We start from the raw sequence: 21,200 nt of genomic DNA on the forward strand, positions 1-21,200 counted from the left end.
TGTGTAGACTTTATTTAGATCCTCATTAAAACCAAAAATTATAATTTTGGGGATAATAGGGACAATTCAAACATAGATTGGCAGTTGGGTAATAATAAGGAGTTACTGTTAATTTTTATAAGTATGGTAACAGAAAAGTGGTGATGTTATTTAAAATGTCCTTATCAGAGAAGTATGCTGAGTTACCTGCGAGTCAAAGGACCTAAAGTGAATGAAAAAGGATAAATGAAACACATTTGGGAAAATGTTGATACTTGTTGAAGCTGAACGATATAAATACGAGGTTATTTTATACTATTTGCTCTACTTTTCTGCACATCTTAAATTTCCCATAATAAAAAGTTTTTTTAAAAAAAGAAGTCAGAGCCCAGAGGGGTAAAGAAAGGACAGTCAGGCTGACTCAGAGGCTGGATTGGGATTGCAGCAAGAGGCAGGTTCCTACAGAGCAGGGCCTTTAGAGTCTTGGAGCACATTGACACCTCTATCTTGCTACTTGAGCTTAGTTTACCTGCCCATTCCATATATATATGGGATATATATGTTTGTATATATATATTGGATATTAGATAATATTATACACATGCACACGTATATGCATACACACATATATATGTGTATACATATGTATATATACATACACACATATATATGTGTATACATATGTATATATACATACACACATATATATGTGTATACATATGTATATATACATACACACACATCATTCTATAGAAATATACACTCTCTCTCTCTATATATATATAAAATTCTTAATGTATAATACCTATATTATTATATGCATAAACCCATTCAATAAATACTGAGCCAGGAGTACTGCCACGGAAGTATCACTGGAGAAACAAGCAATATTATCATAAACATTATCTGGCCCTGCTGGAATAGTCTTTCTGGGAGTTCTGACGGTTCAGGGGTTCCTGGACTGATGCAGACAGCATTGATATTGGTGCAAACCCTACTGGTGACATCAGTAGAAACTGACATGCTGAACTATGAGCTTCATGGTTGTTTGGACTCTGGAGTGTCTACAGGGACAAAACAATGGAACAAATGGGAAAAAAACGAAGCTGCTGTATTGAATTTTTAAAGCAAAATTATTCTAAAAATTTTAAACCGTCTCGTGACATGTAATAAAATTATTAGTAGAAGATCAATATTTAAAACAAGACTTCTACTGAATAAATCAAAATTTTCATTTTATTTAATGAATAAATATAGTCTTTAAATAAAATTATCTCTCAAAGTAATTAAATCCAGTCAGGTCACTAGCTTTTATTATTTCACATACTTTATTAATATTATGAGGCAAGATCACCCATCATCTGTTATCATCATATTATGATGCATATTTATTAAATATCCCCATATTTCAAGCATAGGTGCATCCTATGAAGATATACCACAACAGAGCTTCTATTAGGTATAGAAACAAGGGGTCATAGATGATCAGAGCTAAAAGAAAACCAATTGCTTACCAAAAGTAACCCTGACAGTTATTTTAGAAATAAAATTACTGAGACCAAAAGTGGTATGGAGACTTTCCATAATAACTGTTTAGAAAGTTCTATCATCCAGTTTTCTCCTGCTAATCCTGGAATGCCTGCAACTAAGACCACCATTTAAAACCCCCCAGGCAAAGACGTGTTCTGTATTAGTAACTCAATGCTCTGACAGAATACCAGAGTCCAAGCTCAAGGCAAAGCTAAGAAATATCAAGTATTTTGCAATTGATCAATATGCATTGTGTGGTCTCTATCTCGCCTCAAGGCCTTCATGCTCTGTTATAGGGAATAAAGAAGTGATATGTCTCCGTGTATAATAAATCAGATTGTTCATCTATAAAAAATAATAAGGCACTGTTATGAGTGTGACAGGATTAGGAGAGATGAAGAAATTTGAGTTCGGCCAAACAGAGGACAGAGGCTATAATCAGAGCAGGAGAGGGCTGGGAAGGAAGGACGCCATCCTTTATGATGTGTCACTCCTGAAACAGGACGGTTAATGCATTGTATGATAATCAGCTTACTTACTCTTCATGGGTTGACTTTGACTCAACATAGAGAAGAATAATCTAATAGTGTAAGTCAACTCAAGAGATCAAGGCAACATCCTATGAATCACAGAGTAGCAAAGTGAAAAAAGCTTGAACCTCTAAAACCTTCATAAAGAAGAATTACTGCAGCACTGTAGACTTTTATAACAGCTGAATTACATCTTTAGTAGTACACTAACATATTACAGAGGGAGGAGATACTATCTTAATTTGGCCCTGGGGCACAATAACCACAGCATAGATAAAATTTTGCAAGCATTCTTTTGTATTTATACCTTATTTTGATAGCCTACAGATGAATAAATTATTTCTGATGCTTGTACAATAACTGGCACGTTCCACTTTCAAAATGCCTAATTGATTACACAGTCGCAAGACTCAATTACGAAGTACCAAAGAAAATACGTTACTGCGAAATTCATCTGATCTCTACATTGTCAAAGAATATTTCTTATGCAGGTATTAGTATATTATTCAGAAGAGAATACCCGGATTAATATGATGTGCAAAGAATGTATGGGTAAATCCAGGATTGTCACTTTTCCCAATACCAGGGGCAAAAGTGCACCTTAGATTTTTTTGCACCTTAGATTGTGAAAATGATGCCACTTGCAGTTGCGTATCCCACCATCTTCACAGTCATATACTTCCACTCTGGTTTTTCTTTTTTTTTTCCGCCAAAAGAATTTGGAAACACTTATTAGTAAAGTAGTGAAAGTGCTTTGATATTTGGCCATTCTTTAGCCAAAGAAACTTGGTGGTCTCTTTTAGGTTCATCTATTAATGCTATGTCAATTTGTTTTCTATTTTGATTAACACACACACACACAAACTCCTTGGCCGAAATATCACTATGGCCTAATGCTAATTAAAGCAACTTAGTTCATTCATTGGCTGAGACCAATGTGACAGCTCCAGTTCTCTGATTTTTGACAATATTCAGGCAAAGAGATTATCTTAGTTCCCTTTTTAACTGTTTGATTGGCATAGTAACTAAGAAGCCAGACAAGAGGTTTTAAAATATAGTGCAATCAGTGATAACTATATTTCCAGCATTATTCAATTAATGTATGAAAAGTCATTATAAAAATACACAGAGGTGCAAAAAAATTTCAAAAACCTTCTCAGATTGGTATTAATTCAGTGAGTGCTTTGCATAAAATCACTAAATGTAGAAGTTAAAAAAAAGAAAATTTTACACATTCTCTTATGTAATTATCATAAAGAATAAGAGTGGTTCTTTATTTTACTCAACTTCTAATACCAGTGACAGAATGTCCTTTCAACAGATTAAAATTAATGAAAAATAAATTAGGTGGTATCTTGTAATAATACTATTCAAAATGGAAACAAGCAGCTGAAAAATGTTTTGAATGATTGATTAAAAATGCCAAATGCATTTTTAATGATAGTGTCTTTTCTTCATTCATTCAGAAAATGTTTATTGAAAATGTAATACAAGTCAGGTTTTTCTGGGAAATAATGATCTACAAAGCAATAAATAAAACAGATTAAGTACTTGTGTTATTGGAGCTTACATTCTAGTCTTAATGCAGTTGGTAATACACATAATAATTGACTTTTGGTTACAAATGTAAAAGTTCTTTTAAGTAACAGTAGTTGTATTTTTTTTTTAAGGCAGGGTCTTACTCAGTCGCCCAGGCTGGAGTACAGTTGGCATTATCACACTCACTGCAGCCTCAGCCTCCTGGATTCAGGCAGTCCTCCCGCCTCAGCCTCCTGTAGCTGGGACTACAGGCACATACCACCATGCTCGACTAATTTTTTGTACTTTTTGTAAAGACAGGGTTTTGCCATGTTGCCCAGGCGGGTCTCAAACTCCTGAGCTCAAGTGATCTGCCTGCCTCAGCCTCTCAAAGTAGTTGTATTTTATTATGGATAATAGTCTGCTTTTTAAAAATGTATGCAATTATATTTTAGATACAAGGACCTAAAATATGATCAAACTCCAATGAACAAAAGTGAACTCTATCTTGCAGACTCTATGTCAACTTACAATGACCAGGAGCTCATTCATTTTCTAGGGTGCAACATTTTCTCTTGAGTTGACCTACACTACTAGATCATTCTTCTCTATGTTGAGTCAAAGTCTTCTCAGTAACTTTAACTTATTGCCCCGGGTTCTGTTTTGTAGAGAGATACACAAAATAAATCAAATTATTCTTCTACACATGCACTCATATGTTCACCACTGCATGATTCACAATAGCAAAGATATGGAATCAACCCAGGTATCCATCACTGATAGACTGGATAAAGAAAATGTGGTACATATACACCATGGAGTATTATGCTGCCATAAAAAGAATGAAATCATGTCGATTGCTGCAACACGGATGGAGCTAGAGACCATCATCTTAAGCAAAATTAATGCAGGAACAGAAAACCAAATGCTGCATTTTCTCACTTATAAGTGGGAGCTAACATTAAGCACACACGAACATAAATATGGAAACAATGGACTACTGTATGGTAGAGGGAGGGGCTGTGGGTTTAAAAAGTACTTCTCAGGTACTATGCCCACTATCTGGGTGACAGGATCCATACTCCAAACCTCAGCATCATGCCACATTCCTGTGTAACAAACCTGCTCGTGTATCCCCTGTATCTAAAAGTTGAAATTTTTAAAATTCTTCTAAATGGTAGTTCTTATTTTAGCACCACAAACACGCCCCTCATTACTCAAATTAAAAAAAAAAAAACTTCTTACAAAAAAAATTACGATTTGACTTTTACCTAAGTCAGTTATTTTTAATGGGGAAGAGGTAAGGAAATGAATAGCACCATCTGTTGTTGCAAAATGTCACTGCAGCCTCCTGAATGAGTGTTAACACCTGGGCAGCATTTTCCACGCTTGCCAGGACTATTACAATTGTAATAATAATAATTAGTACCACTCAAAATGGAAACAAGCAACTGAAAAATATGTTTTGACCCATATGAGTAATTTGTCTAATTCCACATTACATTAGATTAAAAATGTCAAATGTGTTTTTATCAATAGAATATTGTCTTTTACTCCTTCATTCAGAATGAATAAATTCACTGTAAAAAGATGTGTGCTGAACGAGTAGGTGCACCTCTCTGTTCATAATTTAATTCTTATAACCCCTCTAAGAAGGAAAGATTATTATCCCCATGTGTTGATGAGACATCAACTCTTAAACACTCAGTGACTCACAAGCTAAGTTTAGTGTGTGAATCTGAGGTTACCTCACTTATCCAACAATCATTTAATTAAGGTCATTCTATAATTATTGTACACCTTGGTTAAGAATAATAGGAGAAGAAAAAGTGTACATTGTAAAATGGCAAATTTTATGATATGTGAATTATTTCTCAATAAAGTTGATATTTGAAAAGTATATTGAGGGGAGATGGGAAAAGTGAATTAGAAATGAAAGATATTTAGAAGTGAATCATTCAAAGGAACCAAACAAAAACACTGAAAAAAATAAAAATACTGGTGACTTATCTTCAAATGCATCAGGGATGCCTAGATGTTATTAACACAAGACGGGGCAGCAAAACAGAGTTAGTGCTGAGGGCTGGAAATAGAATATCCATGGGGCAGGAGTTGCAGGAGTCCAAGCTGTAAGTAGTAGCAATGGCTTAGCAAATCTAATTGAAGATGCCAGGCTTCCTATCCATGCAAACACTCCAATCTCCAACCCAGATATAAACAGATGATCAGCACTAAGGCATCCCCATTGGAGAAGCCCATCCTCTCACCGAGTATAAGAATCATTAATCCATCAAGAGCTCTGCAGGTCTTGCAGTCTTAGTCAAGGTCTGTAGGAGTCAGCAGGTCTTTAGCCTTTGGAGGTAAAGTTTATGCAAAAGACCTAGTCTCCAGGGGTGAGGCCTGAAAAGAACAAAGTATGGCTGTAAGCACTATTGGGAAATGAGTGGGAATCAACCAGATATTCATCAACAACACAAAAGGGATCCTCTAATTATCAGAGGCTGCAAACTAGCTCACAGAAAAGGGATTAAAAGCTGCAGGGCCATGATGGAGTTGTCCAATCTGAGGTCCTGTGGGAGCTGGGGACAGCTCTAACCCTACAATCACAGTGGGACTGCAGGAATCAGCATTGGGACATTCAGCCCCCACTCAGCACCACAGCAAGGAAAGTTTTGAGCAGAATGTCAGGGTAGGACTGTGCTGTCACAGTGGTCAGAGTATGGGATTTGCCACCTAATCTGAGTTGAAGGTGGCAGAAGATGAGTATGAAGCACCCCTGCCCAACAGCAGAAGATAAGGGGCAGTAGCACTAATATAATTGTTTTCTTTGACCCAGTTCTGCCTGGGACTAGGGCAGACGCTGGGGCAAGATAGAGGTTACAGGTGAGGGGGTTTGGTGGATTCAGCCATGAGGACCTGAGAGAGGCTCAGGCAGGGCCCAAGGGATGGAGCTGGAAATAAACATATTTGGAGTGATGATTTTCAACGTGTAAGAAGGCAAAGAAAATAATCTCTGAGCAAAGAAGCTGGTCACAGCATGGAGAAGATAATCAGATCTTAAAGGTTATGATGTACACAGGTTAGAAAAGGGGAGGAAGAAGGGCATTGGAGAAGGCAAGAGCAGCTAAGACAATGCAGAGGAGCTATATGATTGAAGGAAATTATAAAGATAGGGCCAGGTATACAGAGAGGCTGCTGTGAAAATGTAGAGAAATTATATCAATCTACAAAGTGAGAAAGCAGATGATGAGAACATTGATTTTAAATCTAGAAGAGACAAGACATAACTTCAAGAAAACAGCATGGTCATTGTATGTGAATAAAATATTGAGGGTTGGGGTTCCATTCTCAGTAAAGGACAAATGACTGTATATCCCTGGATTGTCTGAGCAATAAGAGTAATATTCAAGGTATTGATCACTCACCGCATGTTAGGCACTATGTTGAGTCTTTTCACCCAACCCACCCTGCCTTCCTACCAAATCCATTGCAGACTCTCCCAACTGTCCTCCCTATTTCCACTTTTACAATCCCCCAATCCCTTTTCCACACAGCATCCACATTGTTGATCTAAAATCAAAGCAAATATGCCACTATCCTGCTCAGAACACCTCAATGGCATTTCCTCTTCAGAGGGGAAATCACTAAAACTTAGAATGACCTGTAAGACCTTAAGGGGGGGTAACCTCTGCTCCCCTGTCAAGCTTCATTGTTCACTCATTTATATACTTACTTACTATGTCCCAACCATATTGTCTTAAAAAATAAATATTTCAAATATACAAACAGACAGAAAGAATTTTACATTGAACAGAATGTAAATGTTTCTAAACTGTATATCTAAGAATGGATTTGCTAGATTCAAGTGTATATGTATCTTCAATTGCCATGTTTTGCCAAATCGAGCTCTAAAACTACCTGTGTACATTCTTGTAGGGATGGTCTCAGTTTTATACCTACTTGCTAAAAATTAGGTATTGTCAGATTTTTAATTTCATCAGTTTGTTATAGGAATTGATATACCCTAGTTACTGTAATTTGTATCTTGTTCATTTATCAATTTATTAATTCAAGAAATATTTATTGGATGCCTATATCTTCCAGGTCCTGACCAGAATTTTGAACAATGAATAAAATAGCAAAGATTCCTGTCCTCACAGAGCTTCTATTCTAAATTCTGCATGCAAAAGGATGGGTCTTGATAAACATTACAGGTATTTATTTGGGATCCAAAGAACTGTCTCTGACTAGGGTAGAGATGAATTGGAAACAAACTGACCCTCACAAGCAGGAAACCTCAAGTTTGAGTCATTTCCACACCTCATTGAATTAAGGTGATCCACCTCCAGCCCAGCTGCCTACCAGAAGCAGATGTAGATCATTTCTGGAGAAAGAGAATCCTTCTAAGATTCTCAAATTATTTCTATAAATTTTTCATGAAAAAATATTGGGCAAAAATTACTAGGCATGTAAGAAAATAACATTTGTATGAAAAACAAGAGAAAGAAAATATACAAAAAAACAGACACACAGGAATAAAGTTACCGGAATTTCAGATATGACTTAAAAATCTTTATGATTAACATGTTCAGGAAATTAAAGATAAGGAGGTGAATTTGGCAGAAACATAAAACTATTTAAAAATTTTAAATTATAAAACTGAAAATAAAATAATATTAAGAATTCAATGGATGGCTTTGCAAACCAAAAATAAAATTTTAAGCTGCCCAACCATCTGAATAGACCTCTCCTCCTGGCAAGGGCATCCCAGAGTTAATCTGAAAAACTAGTTCAGGCCATGATGGGAAGGGGAGCAGCTAGACATGCCTCACTATAACCTCCTCTTTTTTGGAATGACTGAGAAGAGACTCTTTAAGTCATAAGAAACATTTACTCTCTGAAGCCTACTACCTGGAGGCTTTATCTACATGATAAATTCTTGGTCTCCACAATCCCTTATCACAACCCAGCCATTCCTTTTTTTATTTTTCTTTTGAGACAGTATCTTGCTCCGTTGCCCAGGCTGGAGTGCAGTGGTGCGATCTTGGCTCACTGCAACCTCTGTTCCTGGGTGCAAGGATTCTCCTGCCTCAGCCTCCTGAGTAGCTGGGATTTACAGGCCCCAGACCTTGTTATTCATAATAATTCTTTCAACCAATTGCCAATCAGAAAATCCTTCAATCTACCTGTGACCTGGAAGCCCCTGCTTTGAGTTGTCCAGCCCTTCTGGACCAAACCAATATACATCTTACATATATTGATGGATGTCTCATGTCTCTCTAAAATGTATAAAACCAAGCTCTACCCTCATCACCTTGGGCACATGTCATCAGGACCTCCTGAGACTGTGTCACAAGCTCATCCTTAATCTTGGCAAAATAAACTTTCTAAACTGTTGAGACCTGTCTCAGATACTTTTTGTTTACAAATTGGCAACCTCAAAGGTATTCTGAGTAGAGGTGCCTCTGACCTTTGACGAATCTCCTGTCAATGCCTGGCACCAGCTTGAGCTATCTTTATTGCTCAAACCAATAGGACAATTTTCTGGAGCCTGGGAACTCCCTTCTCCATAGAATCCCCAATCTCCCAAAATCTGGTTGAGATTTAAAGTTTATTTAGCTGTACAGCTCCTTTTCTGGAGTTTTACTCACTTCCAACAAGTAAGGCGCTTGTTCCTGCTTCCATGGCAATAGAGAGGAGGCAACTGCTTTCCGGAGTTTCAGCTCACTTCCAATAGGGAAGGTGAATTTGAAGGGTTTTTTCCCCCCTGCTGCTAGGATGGTAGATAGCAGTCTTGAACCTGGGCCCCATTCCTGGGTAAGTAACTGAGTTGGGATTTTGTCTTGAAAATTCTCCTAAATAACTAAAAGTTAAAATTGACAACCAACTGGTCTTAATTTCTCCTTACCATTAGAGCACTCAGTAATCATTGTTTGTTTTTTTGTTTTGTTTTGTTTTGTTTGCTGTTGTTCTGGTCTTCCTTTGGATTTGACCAGCTCTACCCAACTTGGTCAAATCTGATTAGGAATTCCAAATTATGGAGACAAGGCCTTTGAATCGGCTAAAATTCCTTGCAACTAAAAAACAAAAACATCCAGTTGGTTTCTCTGTTCACTTCCTTTCTTTAAAAAAATTGTTCTTTCATTTACTTTTCTTCTACCCTACTCCTCCTTCACTCTTGGCCATCTTCAGTATCAAGTGAAAAAAAAAATGTAGAGAAGGCTTCTAATGACTCAGGTTCCTTAAAGAACTCAGAATAGGCTGGGCGTGCTGGCTCACACATGTAATCCCAACACTTTGGGAGGCCAAGGCAGGCGGATCACAAGGTCAGGAGATTGAGACCATCATGGCTAACACAGTGAAACCCCGTCTCTACTAAAAATACAAAAAATTAGCCAGGCGTGGTGGTGGGTGCCTGTAGTCCCAGCTAAGTGGGAAGCTGAGGCAGGAGAATAGTGTGAACCCAGGAGGCAGAGCTTGCAGTGAGCCGAGATTGCACTACTGCACTCTAGCCTGGGTGAATGAGTGAGACTCCATCTCAAAAAAAAAAAAAAAAAAAAAAAAAAGAACTCAGAATAAAGGTGCTGCTCGCCCCTTTGGGGCATGTTCTGTTTTCCTTGTGGAGTTTCAAGAGTCATGGGCAGATTCTTCTTAGGTCTACAGCCCTGCTTTCTTGTATTGCATTAACTGACCTCTTTGGCTTTGTGGGGGTATCAGAGGCTACCTTGTATTGTGAGAAGATTTGACCTTGGTGTGTGTAAAGGAGGACAAGAACTACAACATTAGGGGTGGCTGAGGACAGTTTACAGAAAGTAGTCTTAGCTGGGTTTTTTCCCTCCTAAGAAGTTGTTGTTGAAAATCCTGTCTAGTTTGGTGGTGCATTCTAAAGGGTATTCTCCATTGCCTTGTCTCTCAAAATTAATCTCGATTGGTATGTCTGTACATTTGTGTGAGGAACTGAACTGTCATTCTTGTAGATACATGAGAAACTGAGTTCCTCAGCTCTAAAGAGAAAGGGCCTTTTGCTCCTCCCAGCCAAAAGGTGCCCCTGGGTGACCAAGTGGGCCCGAGTGGGATTGTCTAGGGAGTTGACCTCCCTGCAAAGTGCAGTGGCCCTGCAGGGAAACTCCAGCAAAATTAAAAAGGCTTGTCCAGGAAGCACATATAAGAGCTGGTCACTCCATACTTTGAACCTCTTAAAGGTGCTAGCCCTTCAGAGAGAGAAAAAGGGAAGGAATGACTCAATAGTGACACGCTGTGGAGTTCTACTCAATCAGCACACTTCTCTCCACTACACTAAACCCTAGGCTACAGCTCAGTTTCTCCTTTTAAGAAAAAAATGTGGGAAACAAACCATCTCAGAATGAGGAAAGACAAGAAGGACCCCTTTTTGGGCACCTCATTGGTTTTATGGTGCTTCTACTTGCAAGTATTTGTGCAAAATGGAAAAGGTTGAGGGCATGCCAGTTTCTCTAGTACTCCAGCTGGTTGCATATTATGGTCATTTTGTGCACATTTTAAACTGATGGACAAATTACATCAAGGAAAAATTCAGAGCCCAGAAGCTGACCTGCAGCTAAAGAGTTTCTAAGTTGTCTATTTCTTTATTTTCTTTTCTGCCTGCTTTAAATCTGCTGTTACTTTTCTACTGAGATAAAACCTAGTATTTGAATGCAACTTTTAATTTTTGTTATTGTTTTTGTAAACCAGTGAGTTTGTATTAGTATCCCATGCCTAGAGCTCTAAAGTAAAAGCTATAGGATCTTAGTTTGTATGAGCATGTATGTGAGTGTTTAATGTGTACATACATGTACACATGTACATGTATTTTGTTATGTGATTTGGCCACAAGGTACCAAATTGTCTTAAAGAATACTCATAAAACTAAATAATAAGCCCAAATGCTTTCCAAATTCATGTGACTTAAGTAAAATATTTAATAAATAAGCTGGTTTTAAAAGTATTGGTAAAGTAATATTAGAAATGTCTTAAGAACTGTCAGCATTTTTGTTTCTACTTATTGATCAAGTGGTTCATACTTATCCCTGCCAAATACTCTAAGTTATCAAAATTTGCCATAAGGGCTATAAAACAACCCAGCACAAAACAGAATAATCTTTGATTGTGAAATGTTTGATAAATATGATATTTAATATAGTTGGTTTAATAAAAACATCTAAATCCTGAGTTACTGGTAAAATACTTATATATTTAACTTAAGGTTCTTATTTAGGTAAACATCTAAAATTCACAGGATATAAAAAATGGTTAACAAGGAAAAAACTTTGATGACTATCACAGTTTTCATCAATAATGTAGGTAAACTATTAAAAAAATAATAAGTTAATCAAGTAAATGTAATGGAATAAATGCATATAAGTAAAATTGTCATATAATTTAGAATCTAAACATATCAAATTAAATAACAGATATTTATTCAATGTCTGGGTCATTTCCAGTTTAAGAAATCATATGAAAACAACTATCTAAAAAAATGTGTTTTTGTCTAATTCAGAGGTTATTTATAAAGCAAGGTAAAAGGAAACAGGAAGTAAGAGATATAAAGAAGGTTGTAGATATAAAGATATATTTTTGGTAAGAAAGGTTATGAGAAAGAATCACATAGTAAATTTTGACCTAAAATAAAATGACTGGTTGTTTAAGAGAGATGTTTAGAACAAAACAGAAAGTCCAAGCACATCACAAATAGTCTGTGTAAGTCATAATAAGGTTCATTGAAAGAAGGAATTTATAAAAATGTTATGTGATTAAGTTGGTCATAGTTAAAGGAAATTATAACAAATAGTCTTTCTAAAAATTGGACTGATATTAAAAGAACACTAATATAAAACTAAAGAACTGGTTAGAACTATATTTTCTTATAATTTGATTTACTCAGTGAAATTGCAAGAAGCTTTTAATTTTTAAAATCTATTGTCTCTTTCTTTATAAAATTCTTCAGACTGATACCCCAGAAGTTCAACTCCTGCTGTACCCTGCTGCCTCAGCTCTTTCTCCGTTTTAGGCCTGGGATGGTAACTCTCTCTAACTTTTGTTGGCTGCTGTGTAATTTTTTTTAATTAATAGTCTAAAGTAAGGGAAAATTTTTCAAAACTGGCAAATGGCAAATGAAAACTCTTATAGGATCTGCTTCTGTCTGTGTGTTTGTTATAGCTATATATTTATATATGTCATGTGGAAGTGATATTTCACTACCCATTATATGAAAAAGCTCTGATCAATTGGCTTGAAAAACAAAAGTAAGTGCTTCTCAGACTAACAGAATCTAGCTCAGATGCTTTTTAGATCATATGACTAGTAATCTTTGGTAAGATTAATTTGTTAAATTAAATCTCAATTTTCTCCAGTAGTTTAAAATCTTCTTAAAGTCATGCTATGTTAAATTAAGTAATACTAGGTTTTCCTATGGGAATTAGGATTGCTAATAGAACAGTAGGAAATAAAAAATGTGTTTTTGGTAAGTTTATAAAAACATGAATATGTAGTTTTTGCTAAAGAAAATGTAATTTTTCTCATTTATAGATTAAGGGTTGCTTCAAAATAAAAGAAAAAATATAAATAAAACTAATGAATAAAGAGAAATAAAAGTGCAGGAAATAAGAAACCTTTGACTACTGGGTGGCCATGTGGTCACCCATGGTATGGAGTTGCAGCAGGGCTGTATTCAGTTACTAAAAGCAAAAGTAACCAGTGGAATTTAGATGATGGATCATACTCTAAATTCCAAAATCCAAAAGCTATTCATAAATATTTTGATTTTATGACAATATAGTTATTTGCATAAGTTTAGTAAGAATCCCTTCTTTTGAAACAAGTCACAATTGGAGACGCTGGTTATTTTACCAAGGGTTTGACTGGACTAACACATTTTCAGGTAAAGTTCCAGCAAAGCCAACTTGAAAAGAGCCTATATGGCCAATCAATTCTTGTTGCACTTTATGCAAATAATCAAGCCAAGTATAATAAGCATAAAACTTATTTTGCACACAAATTGGTCTTATTATTTCTCTTTAGTAGAAAATGAGGGCTAAAAAAGGAAATTGTTTCAAAGGAAAACTGTACCACATATTACTAGATTCTAGCCCTGACTTTTGAGTGCAGATTGAAAAATGAATTGTTTCTTGGCTACAATAATCATCTAAAGAGCACAGCATCAGGTTATAATTTTCTTCACATTTTTAGTTGGAGCTCTAATGGAATAGATTCCTTTTTCTGTTCTGACACATGTATTATCTTTTAATTGTCCAATTATTAATATTATTTATCTCCCATAATTTTACTTAGTCTGAGAAAACTAGAATTATGATATTCTAAAGACTAGAGATGATTTGGCAAAGCCTGTAAATTTTCCTCATTTAGAATCCCACTGAGCCCAATCTATTTTTCACTGCAAATGCACTGCTGCTAAAAGTATACAAGCACCCAGGCCCAGGACTATCCTGGAAGAGGTGGGTCCATGAGATTGTAAGGGCCAGTTTTGAGGGCTGGAATTAATTCAGATCCTCCAAGTCAAGGATGAGCTACACAGATGTCTAAACAGCTGGCAAAATAATGGGCTTTGCCTCCTGTGTTATTATGTGCATGGCACCTTTTCATCCACCCCAACCATAAAGAATTTTTCTCTTTCCCATATAATTGAAAGAAAATTATTACCAAGAGGATATAATGATACCTCATGACAAAGCCTTCTGGGTATAATACTCTTAGGTATGAAATTTATGCATATATATATATTTTTTTAAATTTTATCAGCCATCTTACAACAAAATTACTAAAAGACCACAAAAAGCACTGTGGCACAACAAAAGCCTCTAAATTTCTTAGTGTAAAAGGTTTTAATAATGATTATGTTTTCTTTTTCTTTTTTTTTTTTTCAAGACAGAGCCTTGCTGTTGTCAGGCTGGAGTGCAGTGGCATAATCTCAGCTCACTGCAACCTCTGCCTCCCAGGTTCAAGTGATTCTCCTGCCTCAGCCTCCCAAGTAGCTGGGCCTACAGGCACACACCACCATGCCCAGCTAGTTTTTGTATTTTTAGTAGAAACAGGGTTTTACCATGTTGGCCAGGATATTCTTGATCCCTTGACCTCATGATCAACCCCCCTCAGCCTCCCAAAGTGCTGGGATTACAGGCATGAGCTACCGTGCCTGGCCAATAATAATTATGTTTTCTATAGCTAATTCCTATAAGTCTGTAACCAAAACCAAGATTACAGTAGCTCAATGCATAGAAGTTAAAGATAGATAAAGTCAACTTTCTAACCTTGCAGTTGGCTTTTGTTTGTTGGATTTTATACTACTTTAAAATTTTTAAGGGGTAATGAATGCCTGTCCACATCCATTCCTATCTGGCCTAAAAAATTTCACTGGCTGTAAGTCTTCTGGCTCTAAGTCCCTTGGCCTTTGCGAGTCCCACTGACGAACAGGATGGGCCTATGGCAGGCAGACATGCCACCCTGTTAACACTGTGAGACAAAGTAAAAGTTTGGTGGCATTGATTCTGGCAAATCCTGGACAGAAGGGGGAGAATGTAAACCAAAAATAAAATTCTAAGCCCCACAACATCTGAATGGACCCTTTTCTCAGCCAAGGTTATTCCAAAGTTAATCTGAAAAACTAGTTCAGGCCATGATGGGAACCAGGGAGCTGGACATGCCTCATTATACCCTCTTCCCTTTTGGAATTACTGATAGAACAGACTCTTTAAGTGTGATAAGAAACATTTGCAATGTATTCTCTGAAGCCTACTACCTGGTGGCTTTATCTGCCTGATAAATACTTGGTCTCCACAACCCCTTATCATAACCCAGACATTCCTTTCTATTACTAATAATTCTTTCAACTAATTCCCAATCAGAAAATCTACCTGTGACCTGGAAGCGCCTGCTTCGAGTTGTCTATCCTTTCCAGACTGAAACAATGTACTTCTTATATGTATTGATGGATGTCTCATGTCTCCCTAAAATGTATGAAACCATGCTATACCTCAACCACCTTGGGCACATGTCATCAGGACCTCCACAGGCTATGTCATGAGCATGTTCTTAACCTTGACAAAAATAAACTTTCTAAACTGAATGAGCCTCACCTCCGATACTTTTGGTTTACAGCTTTGTATTAGTCTATTATCACACTGCTCTGAAGAAATACCAAGACTAGGTAATTTATAAAGGAAAGAAGTTTAATGGACTCACAGTTCTGCAGGACTGGGGAGGCCTCAGGAAACTTACAATCATGGTGGAAGGGGAAGCAACATGATGGTAGCAAGGAGAAATGCCTAGCAAAATGGGGAAAAAACCCTTATAAAACCATCAGATCTTGTAAGAACTCACTATCATGAGAAGAACAGCACGTAGGTAACCACACTATGATTCAATTACCTCCCACTGGGTCCTTCCCACAACATGTGGGGATTATGAGAACTACAGTTCAAGATGAGATTTGGGTGGGAACACAGCCAAACCATATTATTCCACCCCAGCTCCTCCCAAATCTCAAGTCCTCACACTTAAAAACAAAATCATGCCTTCCCAACAGTCCCACAAATTCTTAACTCATTCCATCATTAACCTAAAAGTCCAAATCCAAAATCTCATCAGAGACAAGGCAAGTCCCTTCCACCTATGAGCCTGTAAAATCAAAAGCAAGTTAGTTACTGCCTACATGAATGAAGGCACTACATGCCTCATGCAAGTCCAAAATCTAGTGGGGCATCAAATCTTAAAGCTCCAGAATGATCTCCTTTGACTCCATGTCTCACATCCAGGTTACACCCCCATGGCCTTGGGCAGCTCCACCCCTGTGGCTTTGCAAGGTATAGCCCCCCTCCTAGCTTCCTTCACGGACTGTCATTGAGTGTCTGTGGCTTTTCCAGGCGTGCAAGGCAAGCTGTTGGCAGATCTACCATTTTGGGGTCTGGAGGACCGTGACTGTCTTCTCACAGGTCCACTAGGCAGTGCCCCAGTGGGGACTCAGTATGAGGGCTCCAACCCCACATTTGCCTTCTGCTCTGCCCTAGCAGAGGTTCTCCATCAGGGCTCAGCCTCTGCAGCTGAGCCTAGACAACCAGGCATTTCCATACATCCTCTAAAATCTAAGCAGAGATTCCCAAACTTCAATTCTTGACTTCTGTGCACCTGCAGGCCCAAGACCATATGTAAGCCACCAAGGCTTGGGGCTTGCACATCTGAGGCAATGGCCTGAGCTGTACATTGGCCCCTTTTAGCTGTGGCTGGAGCTGAAGCAACTGGGATACAGGGCACCATGTCCCAAAGCTGCATAGAGCAGGGGGGCCCACCCAGGAAACCACATTTTCCTCCTAGGCCTCCAGGCCTATGGTTTAACATCAAGGGCTGCTGTGAAGGTCTCTGTCATGCCCTGAAGACATTTTCCCCCATTGTCTTTGTGATTAGCATTTGGCTCCTCCTTACTTATGTTAATTTCTGCAGCTTACTTGAATTTCTCCCCAGAAAATGGGGTTTTCTTTTCTATCACATTGCCAGGGTGCAAATTTTTCAAACTTTTAAGCTCTGCTTCCTCTTGAATGCTTTGCTACACAGAAATTTCTTCTGCCAGACACCCTAAATCATCTCTCTTAAGTTCAAAGTTCCACAGATACCTAGGGCAGGGGCAAAATGCCACCAGTCTCTTTGCATAGCAAGAGTGACCTTTACTCCAGTTCCCAACAAGTTCCTCATCTCCATCTGAGACCACCTCAGCTTGGACTTCATTGTCCATATCACTATCAGCATTTTGGTCAAAGCCATTCAACGAGTCTCTAAGAAGTTCCAATCTTTCCCACGTTTTCCTGTCTTCTTGTGAGCCCTCCAAACTCTTCCAACCTCTGCCTGTTACCCAGTTCCAAAGTCACTTCCACATTTTTGGGTATCTTTACAGCAGCGTCCCACTCTACCAGTACAAATTTACAGTGTTAGTCCATTCTCATGCTGCTATGAAGAAATATCCAAAACTGGGTAATTTATAAAGGAAAGAGGTTTAATTGACTCACAGTTTCCACAGGGCTGGGGAGGCCTTGGGAAACTTATAGTCATGGTGGAAGGGAAAGAAAACACATCTTTCTTCACATGGTGGCAGCAAGGAGAAGTGCTGAGCAAAAGGGGGAAAAACCCCTTATAAAACCATCGGATCTCATGAGAACTCATTCACTATTATGAGAACAGCAGCATGAGGATAACTGCCCCCATGATTCAATTACCTCCCACCAGCTCCCTCCCATGACATGTGGGGTTCATGGGAACTACAGTTCAAGATGAGATTTGGGTGGGGACACAGCCAAATCATATCAGGCTTTATTAGCAAATTAGATACAATTAAGGAGAGAGATTAGCAAACTAGAAGATGCATCAGAAAAAATATGGAGTGAAGCACACAGAGACAAAAAAAATGGGGGAATAGCATGAGTCCAAATGGACATGATTTAAATATATCCATCACAGAAGAGGCAAGAGAGAGGATAAACAGAAGCAGTTATGTTGGAAAATATTATGATTTCATATTTTTCAAACTAATACAAAAAACATTAAGCCCAAAACTAAAGAGCATTGAAATATAAATCAATAAAAGCTTCATCACTAAATAAATACAAGTAAAACTATGACAGAGGGAGATCACACTTGAACTTCAAGAAACCAAAAACAAAAAAGAAAATCTTAAAAGCAACCAGAGTAAAAGATAGATTTTCTTCAAAGCAGGAACAATTGATTGATAATTTTCTTATCAACAGGAAGAGTTTGAGAAAGAAGAGTAGCTCAGAGCAGTGTGAACTATGTGAGGTATACAAAATTGATCAGGTTCAGAGAAACATGAATATGAGACTTCAGTCAGGACAGGACTTCCCATCCTCCACCACCCACTACACCCACCCCTCACCCCATCAAATCCATGCCCAGGGACAATTGTTAAAGGCATTTTTTCTTTCTTTTCTTCCTTATATAGTTTCCAGACTAGCTGATAAATTACCTAAAATGTCATCACATGAGAGAGTGACCTACACTCAGTATCTTCACAAGATTAAATAAAGATATCTCATGAAGAAAAGTTATAGCCAATCAATAGCTTATGTTATTTTAATGAACAATGTAGGAACTGCTTTCTTTTTTTCCTTTAAAAACTCATTTTTGATAGCTGCTAATTAGAGCATATATTCAGGGAAAATTAAATCTGTGTCTCTCGGGTTGCAGTCCTCAAGTTTGGCCCAAATAAACTCTCTACTTATTTTAATTTTGCCTCAGTTCCTTTCTTTAGGTTGACAACTTTGAGGCCAACTTCATATGGAGAAAATAAGATAACCTCAGACCACATAAAAACCTTCTGCTCTTGCTTTTACTTTTTCTCTTTCTCTTCTTTTTCCTTCCCTTTCTGAACTGTTCAGCCCTAAAGCCCACTAGGTGGGACAGAGCAAAGCAGGCATCTGCTTTGAAAGTGAAAAGGGCCAGAATGGCTCTAGGAGGACACTCAGAGGCTGAACGGGGTAAAGCGGATGTTATGAGAGATGACGCTGGGTTTTGTTGCTGAGTGGCATGAAGGGGGCATCTGTGTCACTGAAGGAGTGGCAGGAGTGTCATGGAATGGGACCTTGGTTACACACAGGGAGAATTAATCAAGCAAATTCACGATAATAGGAGTCAAAAGGCAGACGTGATTTATGACAAGGTAAGACAGCAGAGAAGTGGGAAAGGATAGCCTTTTAAATAAATGAGGCAGGATCCTTTGGATAGCCACATGGATCAGTACCTAACACTAGGAACCATTGGTATAAGCAAAAACATATATGAATCTCACAAATAAAAGATTGAGTCAAAGAAGCCAGACGAAGAGACAGATGAAGAGAGTTCCTGTGATACCATTTCATTTCTACTATGTTCATAATCAGACAAAGTAATTAACAGTGTTAGAAATCAAAACAGTGTTTACCTTGTGGGGAAGAAAAACGAAGTGGTGATTGGAGAATGGCACATGAGAGTTTCTGAAGTGCTGATAATGTTCTATTTCTTGATTTGCATATGGGTGTGTTGACTTTGTGATAATTCATTGCTTTGTGTCTTATGATTTGTGCATTTTCTGCTAATATGTTGTACTTCAACTAAAAAAATTAGAAAACTAATACGAATACTAATAGGAATAGATTAACATAAACAAAAGTAGATTAAAAATTGAGGTAACAGTGTAATTCCAATTCTAGTCATCTTAGTTTGGTAATAAATTCTTACAATGATCACTATTTTCTTTTCTGGAACAAATATTTATTATCTACTAGCTGCCAGGTACACATAGTGGTTAAACATAGAGGCCAGGTCCCTGGCTCTGAAAGTTTACCTCATATTGCCTTCCTATGATGCATTTACGTGCTCACAGTTGACCCTTGAACATCATGGGATTGAACTGTGCTGCAAATTTCTTACATCTCCACCACACTGAGAAAGCAAGACCAAACCCTCCTCTTCCTCCTCCTTAGCCTACTCAACATGAAGACAAGAAGGAAGAAGTCTATGATGATCTACTTCCACTTAATAAATAGTAAATGTGCTTTCTTTTCCTTCTGATTTTCTTAATAATTTCTTTTATCTAGCTTACTTTATTGTAAGAATACAGTCTGTAATACACATACAAAAGATGTGTAGGTTGACTATGTCATCAGAAATGCTTCTGGTCAACAGTAGGTTAGTAGGAGTTAAATTTTTGAGGAGTTAAAAGTTATATGCAGGTTTTAGACTGAGCAGAGATCAAGGGTCAACTGCATTAAATAAATATCTATTAAGCACCTACAATGTGTTAAACTGGGAAAATCTTCTATCTTTTAAAAAAACAAACTTGTATTTATTTACATAATGAATTTACTCTGGAACATTTCTTATCCTAATTAGCAGCAGAAATGTAGAACTAGAAAATAGTAAAAGTTATAACTAATAAAAGTTACTTTACTATAATATTTACTAAAATTTACTGTGAAAGAATTTGTAGAAAGAGAAAAGTTTAATCAGTGATACATTTAATAATAAAGTAATACTAATTGAAAATATAATGAAGAAAGGAAAGATAGAATTAAAGCATTTGAATACAGTTTTGTTAAATTAATTGCATATAATGACAGTAAGCATGCTAGCAAAATGGGGGGAAAACACTTTGATAGGAATGACATTAAAAAAACAGTTAAATATGATTTCTAAGTAGCATAAAGGCTATCAAAATCTTTGTTTTAAATTTATTGAGAACACTTTTTTTGGTAAATAAAGCATTTTCACTCCCACTCCCAACCACGTGCTCAAGTGAAGTGCCTGTATACCACCATCTTTTGTTTATACATAGCAGTAACACCAAAAAGTGATTGAATTTTCTTAGTGCTTAAAAACTGTTAGATGATTTGTATCAATCTCATCAACACCAGCCAAAAGCTGTAACAAGTCACAATGTCCTCCTGAGTTCAACACTTCATTGGGTAGTTATGAGCCCTGGCTACACACTTTTTGAAAAATATGGAATTCTGGCCCATCCTTGATGATTTTGATTCAGTAGAACTGCACTGGAATGCAAGTACCATCAACATTAATTTAAATCTGTCAATTACCAAGAATTCTAGATAACAGAACCTAAATTTGTAAGTTTTT

Source organism: Hylobates moloch, unplaced genomic scaffold, assembly GCF_009828535.3.
Source record: "Hylobates moloch isolate HMO894 unplaced genomic scaffold, HMol_V3 SCAFFOLD_5, whole genome shotgun sequence".
Lineage (NCBI taxonomy): Eukaryota > Metazoa > Chordata > Mammalia > Primates > Hylobatidae > Hylobates > Hylobates moloch.